At 43.8% G+C, this 16342-nt stretch overlaps 1 long non-coding RNA gene across 1 annotated transcript in view; it reads right to left on the bottom strand.

The window, feature by feature from the left end:
- The window catches only part of LOC116148067 (uncharacterized), a 31144-nt gene extending 15078 nt beyond the window's left edge, over positions 1-16066 (bottom strand). The window contains exon 1 of the long non-coding RNA XR_004131519.2: positions 15822-16066. This is a non-coding gene — a long non-coding RNA (uncharacterized LOC116148067). The remainder of the gene's footprint in view (positions 1-15821) is intronic.
- Positions 16067-16342: the final 276 nt, after the last annotated feature.

Here is a 16342-nt window from a genome sequence, read left to right as displayed (position 1 = left end):
GCAGCTCCTGCCCAGGTCCTTTATCACTTTGTCTTGGGATGTGTGGATGCTTGGCCCTTATTGTTTTGTCCTTTGCATTTGGAACCTTGAAACTGGGACTATAAAGGCCTGGACTACAAGGGAGCTTCAGCTCCCTGTAACCACAAGGGTGCTAGAACATTCCCAGAAATGTAGATGGACTGGCAAGGAAAGGAGGGGAGATCCCTGCAGTCTTGGCTGGCTTCCTTCCCAGCTGAGGGAACACGTCATTTCCCGGTGGTGGAGGTGGGGTTCCCCGGGCAGGGCACCCTTGTACAAAGCGGTTCTTCATTCCAGAGAGCAACCACAGCTGTGCCCTTAGCTCTCGAACATTCTCAGACAGTTCTTCACGGAGGGGCTGGCCAGGCTGTTGGAGATGACGCCCAGGGTAGTGCTGCTCCAGGCGGGTCGCGGGTCGCAGGCTGGAATCCAGAGCCCCGCTGCAAAGGGCTGACAAGATGGTAACCCTGCTGGAACTTGCCACAGGCCCCGCGGAGATCCTCCCTTGGATCAAACTTCATCCATAAAGCATGGCCTGACTCAGAATTCCTCACAGTTTTTACCCAGAATATCCCCCTGTTTTGTGTGGTAAAGAGACCAGTCTCCACTGGAAAATGGGCAGTGAGGGTCTTGAGGATTTCCAGTTGTAGCAGGAAACCCGGCCCGCAGGCTCAGCCAGGGCCGGGCCAGTGTCTGGCAAGTGGGGAGACTGGCCTTGACCCTGTGCAACAGTAATTTCTCTGTCGAGTCTACTATTCTCCTGTCAAATTCGTATATGTTACCTGCAGGGCATTCACCTCCTTTCTAGAGCCAAGAGGTCAAGTTGAAGGGACATTAAGTTTCTTGCATTCTGAGTCCTTCACTTCAGTGTCTGAAGGATGAGGCATATGACCCTTGGGCTGAAACGAAGTCAGGCTGGGAATGCTGGACTTCATCACCAGGACTGATGGTCAGCCTGGCTCTTAAGAGACGGTCTTCTTGGGCTAAAGCACTTTGGGGGAAAACGGTAGTGCACTGGGCACCACTGCAGGTGTTGGGTCTCCAGCTTCTGCTGGTCTCAGTGGTATTTAAAATGCTGTTCCTAGCTTCATTGACTCTCCCTTTCTGCTGAGTGACCATCCAAACCTTCAGTTCAAACCTCCTGCCCAACCTCCATACCCCTCACTCAGCAGAATCCTCACCTCCTACAAAGTTAACCACCCCCATTCTTACTGTCAACTCCTTCTCTCTTATCTCAGAGGCTGAAGTTTCCCTTCCTCTGTCAAGGCCTCTCCCTACGTCCTTAACCTGCTTCCCCTCCCACTCGCTCAGCAGACTCGCCACCTCAGCTCTCGTCCCCTCTCCTACCTTTGCTCTCTGTTGCTGGTTCGTGCTCCTTCCCCAGGCTCTTTGAACGTGAGACCAACTGAAATTCCCTTCCTTGACTCTCCTCTCCTCTGCTTCATGTCTTCCTCTCTCCTTCGGAGCCAGTTCTCCCAGGCAAGGTGGGAGGCTCAGGGAGGCCAGGAGCCAAGGTCTGGGTGCCCAGATGGGGAGGGGCTGGAGTAGAGCCTCGGGACATGGAACAAAAAGAGCACCGAGGGCAGCATCAGGTGAAATAGGGTGAGAACCACAGAGACGGTCAGACACTGTACCAGGCCAAAATATACTGGGCAGAGACAGGGAAAGTGGATGGAAATGTAAGGATCTACGATCAGAAGAGGAAGATAGAGCCAAAAGTTTCAGGAAATTGGAAGGGAGCCAGAGCAGAGAGATTTCTCAAGATGCAGATAACTAGTTCAGCCTCCATTTATAGGTTACCTGTGGCCTTGCCCATGGGTGGAGAGGGAGTAATTAATCTTGAAAAGATTATTAATGAGCTCTGCTCTACTTCTTTAGTCCAGCTTCACTTTAAAACTGACTACAATCTGAATTCTATCTCCACCCTCCCACCAGAACCTCTTGGGGAGAGATCACCGGTGGTCCTGACCTTGGTCTCTTCTCTGAGTGCTGCCCCATGAGCTCCTCCTCTTCCTTTGCCTCCACTGCCCGGCACCAGATTCGTTTTAGGCTCTTCTAACCACACTCACAATCATGAGGCATTTTCTTCTACTCTTGTGGATTTTAAATAACTCTTCTACTGTTACCTTCCAAAGCTAGAACTCTGGTCCTTATTTCTCTCCTGGCCATCAGACTCTCATCTGAACTATTTGGCTCTGAGCTCCCCAAATGTTACTTGGGTTCACATTGTTGGTCAGAAGTGTCTTGTAGCAAATGGAAGAATGGAAGGGGTCGCAGGATAAGAAAAGAAAACGCAACAGGTGGCTACAAACAAGCTCACAGGTTGAGTTCTTTCTAAAAGAACCAGTATTTTAAAATTACCTCTGAGGTGCTTTGCACATTCCCAATCTACCTGCATAGGATAACTAAATTAAAATATCCCAAATATATGCCTGACTTTACCTCTTTCCTAACTAGGGGACCAAGAGTAGACTTGGGTCACAGAACTGTCACTTCTGGGGCACTGTCATTAAGGGATCTCACAGTGTAAGTGGGCTCCTCTGTCCAACTGGCAAATTCTTTTGATTCTGCTAGTTATACTTCCTCTGAAAGAGAATTTTATAGGCACAGCTAATCTTTGCAAGCCAGGCCCTCCTTGGGAGGGAGTTCCTACTTTTGCCTGGGAAATCAGCAAAGGTCTCACAAAGGCTGTAACATTTGAGATAGCCTTAAAGGATGATAGGTGCAGGGTGTAGTGTGTGTGTGTGTGTGTGTGTGTGTGTGTGTGTATGTGACAATTTCAGAAATTTGCAGCATTATTCTAAATCTAGGGCCTTCATTCAATTATTGTTTACTTTTTTCCTTTTCTAAATCTTAAGAGTCACTTTTATTCTTAAGAAACTCCAGACCTGAAAGAACTAGAATGAGCCTCTTTCTCTCATTTTGGTATGGACACAACAAATGACACTAAATTTTAGATCAACAAAGTCTAAAATAACATTCTCTCATTCATTCATTTATTTATTCACTCACTCAACAGTCAGTGCCTGCTACAGACTAGAACATTTTTTGTAGGTTATAAAATGCACTTTACAGATTATTCTGTTTAAGCCTTATAACCACCCTACCACAGTAGTTATTGTTACAAAATGCATTTAACTCAGAAAACTGAGGCTCAAGGCAGTTAAGTAAATTATTCAAGTTCAAATTGCAAGTATAGTGGGGGAGGGGGAGACTTGAATCCAGGCTGAATCTCCAAAAACTATGTACTTTTCACTACACCACACTGGGATGATGCAGAAAATGATATAATATAATTAGATACGATATAATTGAACTATGTATCAGTAATTTGCCATCAGGCATTACCAGCTAACATTTAACATATTTCTAATGGAGTATTTTCCTAAACTGAGATTTCAGATTATGTAACCAAAAGGAGTACTCTTCTAAAATAGTTCTGAGTTTGAAAAGTTCTCAAAGCAGATTAAGAAACAAATTTACTTATTTTTTAAAGCAAGTTTATTATTATTTTTTTAATTTTAATTTTTTTATTTTAAAAATTTTATTTATTTTTAATGGAAGTACTAGGGATTGAATCCAGGACCTCCTGCATGCTAAGCATGCACTCTACCACTGAGTTATTACCCTACCCCCAGAAATAATTTTTTTTTAAAGACTTTATTTTTTTACAGCAGTTTCAGGTTCACAGCAGAATTGAGCAGAAAATAGAGTTTGCACATAGCCCTCCCCACCCACACATATATACTCCCCTATCCTCAACATCCCTCTTCAGTGTGGCATATTTGGAACAATCAATGAGCCAACATGGACACATTATTATTAACCAAAGTCCATAGTTTACATTAGGGTTCACTCTTGATATTGTACATTCTATAGTTTTGACAAATGCATATTGTTATGTAGCCACCACTGTAGTATCATACAGAATAATTTCATTGCCCTAAAAATCCCTTGTGCTCCATCTGTTCATCCCTCCCTCCCTCCCTCTCCCCAAACCCCTGGACCATGATCTTTTTATTGTTTCTGTAGCTTAAAGAAAGTTTGTTTTTAATGAGTAATACCTCAGTAATAGAAAATCCTGTCTCTCTGGCATTTGTCTTTTTCCTCTGTTCTTAGAAGCATATATATAATATTTATTAATATCTAATAATGTTTCCTTCTACATCATGAACTGTTCATTCCTGCTTACGTTTGTTTTTGGCTAGCTCAGCCCATTTGATTGCAGGGCTAAGAAATCAGTTCAATCCTTGTGAGTAACTTTATTTTTGCGTCCTCTTTCTCTTTTGGACTGGAAAAGTAACAGATGCTTACTGTATAAAAGGCAAATCATACAGATGTCTTAGGAAGTAAAAAGTTCTGGCAATCCTACCCCCAGACATAACAGCTATTAATAATGTGGTTCATGGTCTTTCAAATTTCCTCTGTTCCTATACCAACACATCCTATATTTACACATATTTTTATATAAATGGGATCTGCCATACATACTGTTTGGCAATTATTGTTTGTTTTTGACAATCTTAGCTAGCTTTGTTTGTCAGTATCCATAGATTGATCTCAGATTTCAGATAGTTTTTGACAAAGGAAAACATCCGTTTCACAGAAACAGAATGAATTTCAAATGTTTTGCCAACGAATGCCTTAATCAAAGCAAAGGGCTGGGTGAAAAAGTGGGGATAGTGCTAGCTGTTGAAAAAAATCAAAGTAGCTTAATTGTTGTTCCTACTAAACAGTCTATTGTTGTAACTAACTCATCCTTTAAAAAAAAAAATAGGCCATTACCTCCACTTTTTGAATTAGCAGCCAATGGACAAGAAGTAAAAAAGAAGGAATGATTTGGAAAACACCCTCTCTGGGGTTGTCTTCAGGTAGTGGATTGTAAGGCTCTGAGGCATTTCAACAGCTTGCCACTCGCTCAAAACATACTTCCCAACACCTCACCACTGATCTGTGAAAGCCTCTCATTTAGTGAGAAACACAAGACAGATGATTCAGCGTGCTGAGCAATTCATTAACCCGTCAAGGGCTTTCTTCCAGAGCGTGGGGTAACAGGCAGAAAAAAGAACGCAATCCTTAATGAATAACAAAGGGCGATACTAGAGGAACGGGAACACATGTACAAGGCGTGTGATGGGCTCTCCTTTTCCCTTTGGAACTACCTGCCAGTTGCCTTCTGAACTTACCCAGATTTTCACCATAGGTTAATCCTGCCTGGGAATGAAATTAAGTTTTCCCCCTGCTGCCCTGGAATTGGGAAGTGACATGTGATAGACCACACTCACAGAAAGCCTTGTGTCTAGTACCCTAGGTCTTGGACTGTCCATAAAGAACCTGAGAAGTAGCCTGAGCCTTACCGGCATTTTACAGGACAGAATGTATATTCTCAGGATGAGCCATAAAAATCAACACTAGTCCAGGGATTACCTGAAATATAGTCTGCTGGAACCCAAGTTATATGCCTCAGAAAGCTGGCTATGCTATTACGTTCTATCTTCTTTTTCATGTTTTTACATAGCTTTCGGGCTTATCAGTGAATGCTGAGTCTGGATTTACAGAAACAAATGTTTTGTGATAATGTTTTATTACTATTTTTTCAAAATATCTTTTTTTTCTTCCCTCCATATTATTTCTTTAGTCCATGAGATATTTTGTTTCCCAACTCTAATTCTTGGTTTTGGGACCTTCATTTTTCAAGTGAAAGTTTAATAGTGAAACGTATTTAGAAGCTGATTCTTCCTCCTTTCCCCTAAATCTGTTGGCTGTCGTTAAGACAAGATCTGACAATTAGGTTGCTTGGAAGTTTTGTATGCTCTCTCCGGGTAATACTATGGAAGTAAGAAAGTAGGTTTGAGAGGGATTAAAAGGATAATTGAAATTTCTTAAGCTCTTTTGCAGAACTGTCTTAAGTTTTCAGCAATCCTATGCTCATTAATAATGTTTATGTTAATAATTATAATAATTAATAGCTTCTACTTTCTCTATCAAAAGTGTTCTGACTTGGACACTAAATTATATGGTCGCTATTAATCATATTGTTGCCGAAAGATCAGCCCCCGTCCCTGATGAGTCTTAGGGACAAGGTCTTAGAGCTTAGAAGAAAAGAGGCAGCTTTATTGCTTTGCTGGGCAAAGGGGCCTCACAGCAGGCTGGTGCCTTCACAACTGTGAGCCCACCTTGGGGACGGGGCAGGGTGATCATGCAGCCATCGCTCAAACAACAAAGCATCAATGACAATCAACAGAATCATTTTCTTCTCACAGACTCAGAGTGGAGTCATGGTGTCTCCAGGTGAGCAAGTCTACAGAGGTTAGTGGTTGCCGCTCTTTCTCCTTCTCTTATTAGCGCCCAAGGCATGGTCTTCTTGGTAATTTAGGCTATTTTGTAAGGTTACAGTCCTGTGACCTTGTCCCTGCAGAACGACTCAGAGACCAGGCATGACTGTAAGTTTTGATTACCGGAATAAAGTAGAAACAGTAAGATCAATAGCTTTGGTTTCAACAGTGGGCCTGGAGCTGCGAGTAGCAACTCGTCTGTCAGGTCAGTTGACTGTTTTAGGAGCAAGCATAAGAATAAGCACTCTGTTAACCTAAGTGTGGCCATTCTATTAATTTTCCTTCAAAATAAGACAGTATTCTGCCATCACGATGGAAGTAGGGTCATGTGACCACTGTGCATTGAACAGTATATTAACTGTACATTGAACGATGACAGTTTTCTGTCAAAATTTTAAGTACACTTATCTTTCATCCTAGAAATTACCCTTCTGTGAACCTATTCTATAGAATTTCTCATGTTATGAGTCGATTATATACATACATACACACACACACACACATACATCCACGGATCATACACACACACATACACACAAGAATGCTTAGTGAAAACTGGAAAAAATCTAAATGTTTATCAGTAGTCTCATTAAATACAAGGCAATCCTATGTAACTGTTACAAAAGAAGGTGGTAGATCTTTATGTATTGATGATATGGTGAAATGTTCAAGACATATTTTTACATTAAAAAAAGCAAGTTGTGGAAATGCATTTATGGCGGTGCTTGCCATGGCTGACTCTGAACAGCCATTAGGTTCTCCCATAATCACCTCCAGCTCCCATCCCCCAAAACCAGGCCAAGTGAACATTCACCTAAATACTAACTGCTCACTATACAAGTGCAACTTCTCTCCTAGCCTTCCCATTTAACCAGATTGCCCCCTCCAAGACTGTCCAATACAGAAATTCTGGAGATGTCATCATCTGCAGTGTAATCCTGTTGTTCTTTTATGTATATTAGAAGGAGATTTGCAAAGCTGTTGACTGCGATTACTTTGGGAGATTGACTGTTACTGCCTTCTGTAGTTTCATTTTAACACATAAGCATATGTTGCTTGTAATTTAAAAAATTAGTCTAAACGAATATATGTATGTATATGCATGACTGGGACATTGTGTTGTACACCAGAAATTGACACATTGTAACTGACTGTACTTCAATTTTAAAAAATTAGTTTGAAAAGAGTACATGTATAGTTAATATATTTTAGGTGTATTTACAGAGCATCTGGGAACTCTTAGCGAGAAAGAACAGAGAGCCAGACCTCTGGCATTTTTCCTGTAAATATACTTTGGAGTGGATGTGGCATATTCTATACTTATCTGCCAATTATCAGGCTAATTGAGGAAATAAAGTTGAAATGTAGCTTTTTGTTTCCAACTTTTTCACAATCATTTAAACTGGATCAGTTTAAACAGATATATTTGTTGCTTCCTCTGAATCTCTCTGGAAGTAGATTATAAAACATAACCTAACTATTCAAAAGGATGGACTTGATTTTTTTTTCCTTCATCATTTCTCTGATTTATCTCCTAGGACAAGTGTGAATCCAAAAGGCTCACAGCAGAGAAAGGAAGATTTGAAGGAACCTAACTGTGAAATTAACAGATCAGATTGCACCACTTCAATTTCCATGGGTTACAAAATGTTTCCCCTTAGTTTTCATTTTAGAGCTAAACAAGAAACAAAAGAAAAATAAGCTGATATAAAAATATAGGGCTGGAACTGGGTCTTTCCTTGGAATTTCATCGAGCACACCGAATTCTCAGGAAATCTGCGTGGGACCAGCAAAGCAGCCGTGCAGGCAGCGCAGGCTCAGAACCACATCTGCTTGTTGGACGTGATCCCGCAGGGTGTATGCATCATCAGGAAGACTGACCTGCGGCCCACCTGCATCTTCCTGCAGCCGCCCCGCTGAACCGCCTGGAGCAGAGGCTGAGGCGGTGGAGCACAGAAACAGAGGAGAGCCTGGCCACCACAGGGGCCAACTTGCGACATACAGAGCAGTAGGGAGCCTGGCCTGTTTGACCTGATCATGGCAACGACAGCCTAGACAAGGCCTTCTGTGCCCTGAAGGAGGAAATAAAGGAGGCGCAAGGAAGTGGCCCCTCCTGAGGAGGCCCTCCAGCTATGTCCCCTGCCCTGGGCCAGGGCCTTGGGCCTGGCACCCAATGCAAGCGGGCCAGGGTGGCTCTGTTCACCTCAGCTAGCGTGGGGGGTAGGAGGGGTGAGGTGGGGTTCTGCCCATCTTTCTTGCCACCACGTCGTGGTTGTTGGAGGACCTTGACCTTCCCTCAACCCCCATGCCCATTCTAGGCACCCCCCTACCCCAACACACACACCTCCCAGCTGCCCTCCCATCCACAGATCCCTACTCCCACCTCTGCCTCCTTCCTGTCATGAGGACACACACATCTCTGCTCTCTTCTCTGTACTCCTGTATTCTCTTATAGGGTTTCATTTCTTTTTCCTTTTTTTTCCTGCTCGTATCATCTTTTGCACCAGTCCCCACCGCAACCCCCTACCTAGATTGTAGCTTCCTTCAGAGCAAGGACTGATCTGGATTCAGATTCGAAAAATCAGTGTCTGGCACAATACTTGGCGCATAGTAGGTACTTATACATCTTATTTAATAAATGAAAGCTTGGCATAAAAACAAAATGATAGCAACAAATCCTCACCTCTACTCCACAGAAAGAAGCCACAGAAAACCCTCCAAATCATTTTAAAGGCCCCCTGGGGAAGGTGTTCTCCTGAGCAGGTACAGCCTTGTTTTGAGTTGGCACACTGGCGAGAGCTCAGAAGTTTGTCTGCATTTTCCCTCCTCTTGGGTATTGGATCAAAGCACTTTCCGTAAATGCTGCATTTTGCAGTTTCCCTAACCTTTCTTCGGGGAAATTAGAGTGAGATCTTTGGAGGTAAAGAGATGAAACAACACGCATTCTGCATAGACCTATTGTTATTGGTGGCTTAGCTGTGCACGACACTGGATGAGCTGGCGCAGGAGACACAGTGACTCATGTCATTTTCCCTGTAACCAAGGGTGACCTGGAGCACTTCAGGCCAGGAGGAAATTAGTTCCTTGCACTCTAGTTCTGTAGCTCTGACTGTAGATGAGTCTGGGCACCATCTCGGCATCCATCAACATGACTGAATTAGTTGCTGCTCTATCTGATAGTAATGGTGATGGCGCCTGGCTCCAGGAAACCTTCCCTGCTTGGCTAAAAGAGGTTGTGACCTGCCTGCACGTGGATTTAATAGGAGCGTGAAAAATCTGCATTTGACTAAAGCTTTAGTATCACCAATTAGAGACACAGATCAACATTAACTGGGCAACCTCTTTTAAAACCCGTGAGTATGAGGCTATTAGCTATTCAAATGTTGTGAATTAGTTTAATATTTATTGACCATTTTTAACATCTAAGTGAGATCTCCCTGGGAAGCAGGCACTTGGATGGAGGATGGGGAATGCGAGCATATGGGAGATGCCAGCGAGAGAAGTGATTTGGGAGCGCAGACATTGGTTACTAACGACCACAGACCTGGCACTGTGGAGAGGACTTGGGGGGACCCAGGGGCTGTCCTGAGCACTTGGACAATGGGCTGAGTGTTAGACAAAGGTTTAGAAAAGATTTCTGTGAGGCAGAATCAGAAGGCCCCTAAACGTTGTGTATACAGTAGTTCGTTTTTGTACTTGTCATCTCCTAGTCTAGTAGCATGAAGAATCTCACCCAGCTGCTCTCAGGTGGAACCTGCAGGGAACGCTAGCACTGATAAGGATGCACAAGATGGGTGAGATTGTGAGGGCCTACTGATTTTTAAAATAGCAGTTTTTAAAAAATAAATTTTCTGAAGTAATATGTATGCAGGAAACTTGGAAAACATAAAAATGCACAAAAGACTCAACAAGCCAGCAAAACAGAAGTAATTCCATCTCCAGAGATATCAGTCTTTACCATTTCAGCACATAGACTTCTCGTCTTTATCTAAACACACATTCACAGGGGGCATGTGTTTTTTAGAATGGAAGCTATTCCTACTGCACATACTGTTCAACAGTCTGCACCCAGTATATCTTGAAACGTGTTAGGAAGGCAGCCGGGAGCGATTTTTCTTTATTTTTCTGTAGTTCTGTACACTCCATCCTTCCCACCCCACCTCACTGCCCTGTTTCAGGGAGGCTGATCCTATGGAGACGGACTGCTGTAGACTGACCCTGCTCACCCAGGGCCTCTTTGTTCACTGACAGGGTACCAGGGCTCAACTTGAAAAGATGACAAGGCTCTGCTAAGTCGTACATTACTTTGCATATATTTTCTTTCTAAGGGGCTTTTAAGTAGCGGGTAAGATGAAACAAAAAAGATTGATTAATGTAATCTATAAGCTAACATTTAGGGCCCCCCATTTGTGGAACTAAACACTGTAATCACAGCCTGGGGTAAGAAAGCCGATTCTACACACAGAGGAAAGAGCTGAAACATGCCGAAGGAGATGGACATTCACAGGACATTCAAAGGTACCTGCCCTATGCCCTCTCTTCCTGTCTCTTAGCACCTTATAATCTTGATGCTGGCCAGTGAGGCTGAGAGGTTGAGCCTGGAGATTTCCCACTGGGGCCCTGTCTATCCTTCCTACCCCAACTACTGCCTTAATTTAGCCCTCATCTCTCATGTGGATTACTGCAAAAGCCTTGTCTTCCAGCCCCTAATCTTGCCCCCATCTACTCCATCCTTCCCATGTGCAGTTAAAGGATCTTTCTGACATAAATATCTCTGTCTGTTCCTGTTACTTATCGCTGTGTAACAAGCCACCCCAAACCTAAATGGCCTAAAGCAACCACCATTTTGTTATGCTCACGGATATTGCAGGTCAGGAGTTCAGGGTTGCTCTTCTCTGCCCTGTGATATCTAGAGCTGGGACGACTTGAGTGGCCGGGACTGGAACAGATGGGGTTGGAAGATGTACTCCTAAGGCGCTTCTTTGCTTGCATGTCTGGTGCCTGGGCTGCAAAGCTGAAGGATGGGTTCAGCTGTTGACCAGAGGACCTACGTGTGGCCTCCTCAGCATCCTGGCCTCAGGACAGTCAGACTTCTTCCGTGGTGGCTCAATGCTTCAAGAGCCAGTGTCTCTTGGGATGAAGGTAGAAGCTGCATTGTCTTTTGTGACCCAGCCTCAGAAGTCCTGCAGCTTGATTTCCACTGTGTTCCATTGGTCAAAACAGTCACAACTCTGCCTCACTTAAAGGGAGGAGAACATAAGTTCCAACTCTAGATGGGAACAATGCCAACAATTTCGTAGCTATGTTTTAAAATCATCTGTCTATCTCTCTACTGACCTGGCCTCTAGATTTCTATAAGCACAAAAGACAAGTTTAAAAGATACACAGCAAACTAGTAAAGAGGAGAGGAGGGAAGGAGACTCCTTTTACTCTCTATACTTCCAAAGGAGGGGGAAAAAACCTAGTGGAATTGTAGGGGATTTTTATTTTGTACAGAAAATTACTTCCCCTACTATCTCAAGCCCGCGAAGCCTAGGGATACCATGGTAGGTCTTAAGCTGGTCCATTCTAAAAGGAAGTTCTAGACCACCTAGCTACGCAGGACACACAGAGACAGCCCATGACCCACCTTCAGGCTATGAAAGGGAAGCTAGAAACCTCTTTTGGGAGGTTTAAGAGGCCAGAGCAAGGACTTCTTTGTAGAGAGTGGCCCTGGTGCTACGTTCCACAATCCACCCATCCCCACCCTGCCGTGGGAAACACCCCCACACCTTAAACAAAGTGAGGGAGTTTCACAGGCACCATTTGGAGATCACGACCTGTGTCTCTGGAAGTTTGAGGGACGCAGGGTCTGGTGACTGACTTTCACCAGAAGGAACCCAAGTGAAAGGCCGGCCGGAGGGGGCGACCTTGCAGCAGAATGAAGACAGGACTCATCTCCAGGGAGCTGCGCTTTCACTGGTGGGTGGGCCATGGAATGGAGGAGCCCAGTTGCTGGGTGCCCATGACTGGCGTCAGCGATGCCAGATTCTTAGATTGGGAGGATTGTAATACTTCCTATTTATGAAATGTTTCAAGGTTTGCAGATATTCTGAAACTTAAAAATACATGACACCATCTGAATTTCACAAAAATCTATATAGGAAGAGTTACGTCATAAAGATTTTATAGATGAAGAAAGTGAGAACCAGCAAGGTTAGGTGATCTGTCTGAGGTTACAGAGTTAATTAGTACCAGATCCAGGGCTCAGCTAACTCTAAATTGCGTGATCCATCCTGGGGTGCACACCATGGCTTTCTCTAGCTTGGTTAGTACACGGCCCTGTGTCAATGTGACAAGCCCATTAATAGCAGACATTGTAGCCTTTTGTGATAGAAAGTTCAGAACAAAATCAACAATGACCATATCTCCTAGATGCCTAAGAAAGTAAAGACTATAACAAGAATTCACTTAGCATGTTGGTTTTCCTGAAGCCAGCCCAGGTTTTGGTTCAAATCATTCCAGTGATGAAATTAGAAGCATATCCAGCATCTTTAATAAATAGCCCCACTCCCTTCCTTCCTTTCCTCAGCAGAACTTGGCCGGTGGCATATGAGAAGGAGAGTTATGCCTGTCCCCTGGGATAAATTTGCAGGACAAGGTAAGGAAGATTTTCATTACAGAAAATTTGATGTTAATTCATTTACTCTAGTTATACATCCTTGTTTCTATTTATTTAAAGAGCAAGCATATTTCCTCCGAATACACGGAACAACAAATATAACTTGTTAAATATAGCAAACAGGATTCAAGTCTCTGCTCTGCCAATTACTAGCAGTGACCGTGGGCAAGTTACTGAAACCCTCTGAGCCTCAGTTTCCTCATTTATTAAACTGGAATACTAACATGAGGGTTTTGAAGTTTTCTTGGTGCCTACTGAGTATCTACTCCCCCGGTTTCCATTTGGAGATCCTTCTCCCCTACTCTCTAACCCTTTGGTCTGGTTGGGGGTTCCACCACCTCACTCCAGGAATACAGAATGTGACCCGGGAGAGACTGTTTGAGGCCTCCGGCCATGAGACCAGCTCAGGATGAGCATGTGACCCCATCTAATTAGAGTGCACTAAACTCTCAGGAGGGAGCTCTCTATTTCCTGCCGAGAAGAGAGATACTGGAAGACTGCCTGGCTGGAGCACCTCCAGCCACCTGCCACTACATGGAAACTGAGAACAAAGCCAACATACAAAGACAGGTGGAGCCAGTCTAGGAGAAGGAGGGAGACCAGGCTCTAATAACATTGCTGGAGTCCAGTCATGTCTGAGGCCCTATACCTGGACTTCCCAGTCTCATGAGTCAGTCAATGTCCTTTACATTTATACCTGTTTGGTCCAGATAAATCAAGACAATCCTAAATTATATTCTACCTAAATGTGAGAAGAAAATAATGTCCTGTAAAGTGCTTCGCAAAATACCTGATACATAGTAAGTGCTCAATAGAGGTCAGCTTGCGTGTGCTTCTTTTGGAATTTATTTCAGGGAAGAGGAGACTTCATACCTGTTTTGAATACTGAGCACATTTTGCCAGGCGTGGTAAAGAGCCAGTCTTCGTGAGAGGCTGAATCCCATGAGATATGATACCAGAGATACTGAGGCGGCTTTCCTATCGTCTGCAACACCCCTCCTTCCTTGGTACTGATAGATGTCAAAAATAGCCATTAATCTCTCTAAGACCTTTTGAGAGAAGTTTCTCTTTTAGCCATAGCAGCTGTGGGAATGGGTTCATTAGCTCCGTTCCTGATGGCAGATTTTGATAATGGCCCACGGGGACAGTGGAGGCCACTGCGTGCCCTGAGGGAGCAAGAGGGACACAGTCACACCCAAAGGAGCCTGCAGGATGGAAAGTCCAGCTCTTGCCCTGTGCAGTTTTGCACGGGCTGCCCTTGCTAGGCACCCTTGAGAAGCTCCAACCCCAGATTTTACAAGACATGTACTTTTCCTTAACTTAAAGTAGGATATTTGGCTAAAATGTTTGCCAGATAAACCTTTGTGAACCAGCAAACACCACAGGTAATCCAGTGCCCTGCTTCTGCCCAAGCAGCCACCAGCTCCCAGCCCTCAGCTACAGACGTTCCAAGGAAACCAAGGACCCCAAGGACGGTGGCAGCCAAATGACAGTACAAGCGGCCCCAGGTGGAGGGACCGAGGAACGGCTGCAGTGACAAGAGAATCGCAGCTTGCTCCTTCAGGTGCGCATGAGGCAGGGACCTCGGGCATCTGTGATTCTCGCCTGCAGAGGAGATGGCTGGGTGTTAGAGAACGGAGATCCCGCCTGGACTGAGCACGGAGTAAACAGTTTAATGTTCTGTCAGAACAAGGACAGGCATGCCACTGGGTGAGGACCTGAGTCATATTTCAAAGAAATTAGGCAGAAATCCCTGGAAGCAACAATCTAAACAACTTCAGATGTTCTGTTTAACCCTCAAGGTTTCAACTTCCTTCTTCCCTTCTTCCCTCCCTCCCTCCCTTCCTTCCATCTTTTTTCCTTCCATCTTTCATCCCTTTCCCTTTTCCTTCCACTCTCTAACTTACAGCCCCTGTTTTCTTCCTTTTGAGCATACATACCCCACAAAAGTCTCATTCTGTTGATATGAGTAGTTTCCTCCTCAAAGTCCCGTTCTGTGGCTACATAGACATTTCCTGCTTCTGGTTACTCACGAGCAATCCCTGGCGGGCAGCAGAATGCCAAAGACGGGCACCACCTGCTTTGCCAGAACGGGTCTAAGGCACGGTCACCTAGGCCGGAGCACAGGGCTCCAGGGAAGGTGAAATGCCGCTTTCTGAGCTTGGTGACTTGCGCAAGTAGACCATTCACAAGAACCGAGAGAGAACTAATTAAAAAGGGAGTAAGCTTCTTGCACATTAATGTTACTTAAGGCTAAATATCTGCACACCTGAAATTGCCTGGAATTTGTGTCCCACATTCTGAGATAAATTGCACTCTACCATTTTATCATTTTCTACTTCATAGTCACTCATACTCTTGCCCTCTATCTCCCTGGTGCGTTTGCATAATTTTTCTGTACCCACACCCCAGCTGGTATTAGCTCCAATACAGATAAGCATTTCTAAGTGTCCCTATCTCTGTATAACATGCATAAGATAATTTGACAGCCAAAAAAAAAAAAAAAAAAAGGTATGCAGGATAAATAGGAGTAAAAGGAAATTATCACAGATACCATTGGATAGAATATTATGAGACCAAACATCAAAGTAGGGTATTTCAGCTTCCTCAGAATTGCATTTCATATCAACAACTTGATCCTACCAATTAGAAACATTTTTAACTACTAAGGAATCTATTAACTGGCTTGTATTAGGGTTGTCTAGAGAAATTATATATGTATATATACGTGTGTGTGTGTGTGTATGTGTGTGTGTGTGTGTATATAGGAGAAAGACATTATTATAGGAATTGGCTCATGCACTTACGAAGTCCCATGATCTGCAGTCTGCAAGCTGGAAACCCAGGAGAGCTGGTGACTGGTGTGTGGTTCCAGCTCAAACCTCAAGGCCTGGGAACTGGAGTAGTTGATGATGGAAGTTCAAGTCCAAGTGCAAGAGAAGACCAATGTGCCAGCTCAAGGAGTCAACAGTGAATTCTTTTTCCTTCTGTATATTTGTTCTATTCAGGTGCTCAGTGGATTGGGTGAGGCCCACCTACATTGGGAAGGGCAACCTATTTTACTCAGTCTATTGATTCAGATGCTAATCTCATCCAGAAATAGCCTCACAGACACACCCAGAAATAATGTTTAACCAAATATCTGGGCACCCCATGTCCTGATCAAGTTAACATGTAAAATTAACCATCAGATGGCTCTATGATGAAAATAATTATTTTAATTGAAGTGTAAATAGTGGTAATGATCTGATTTGAATAATTTGAATGATGCAAAGATTCTCAACAAATATTCACTGAGTACCTACAAAGTACAAGGCACTGTCTGGAT

Source organism: Camelus dromedarius, chromosome 23 (genome assembly GCF_036321535.1).
Source record: "Camelus dromedarius isolate mCamDro1 chromosome 23, mCamDro1.pat, whole genome shotgun sequence".
Classification (NCBI taxonomy): domain Eukaryota; kingdom Metazoa; phylum Chordata; class Mammalia; order Artiodactyla; family Camelidae; genus Camelus; species Camelus dromedarius.
Note: the sequence above shows the minus strand (reverse complement) of the source record. Positions and strands in the feature narration are given on the sequence as shown.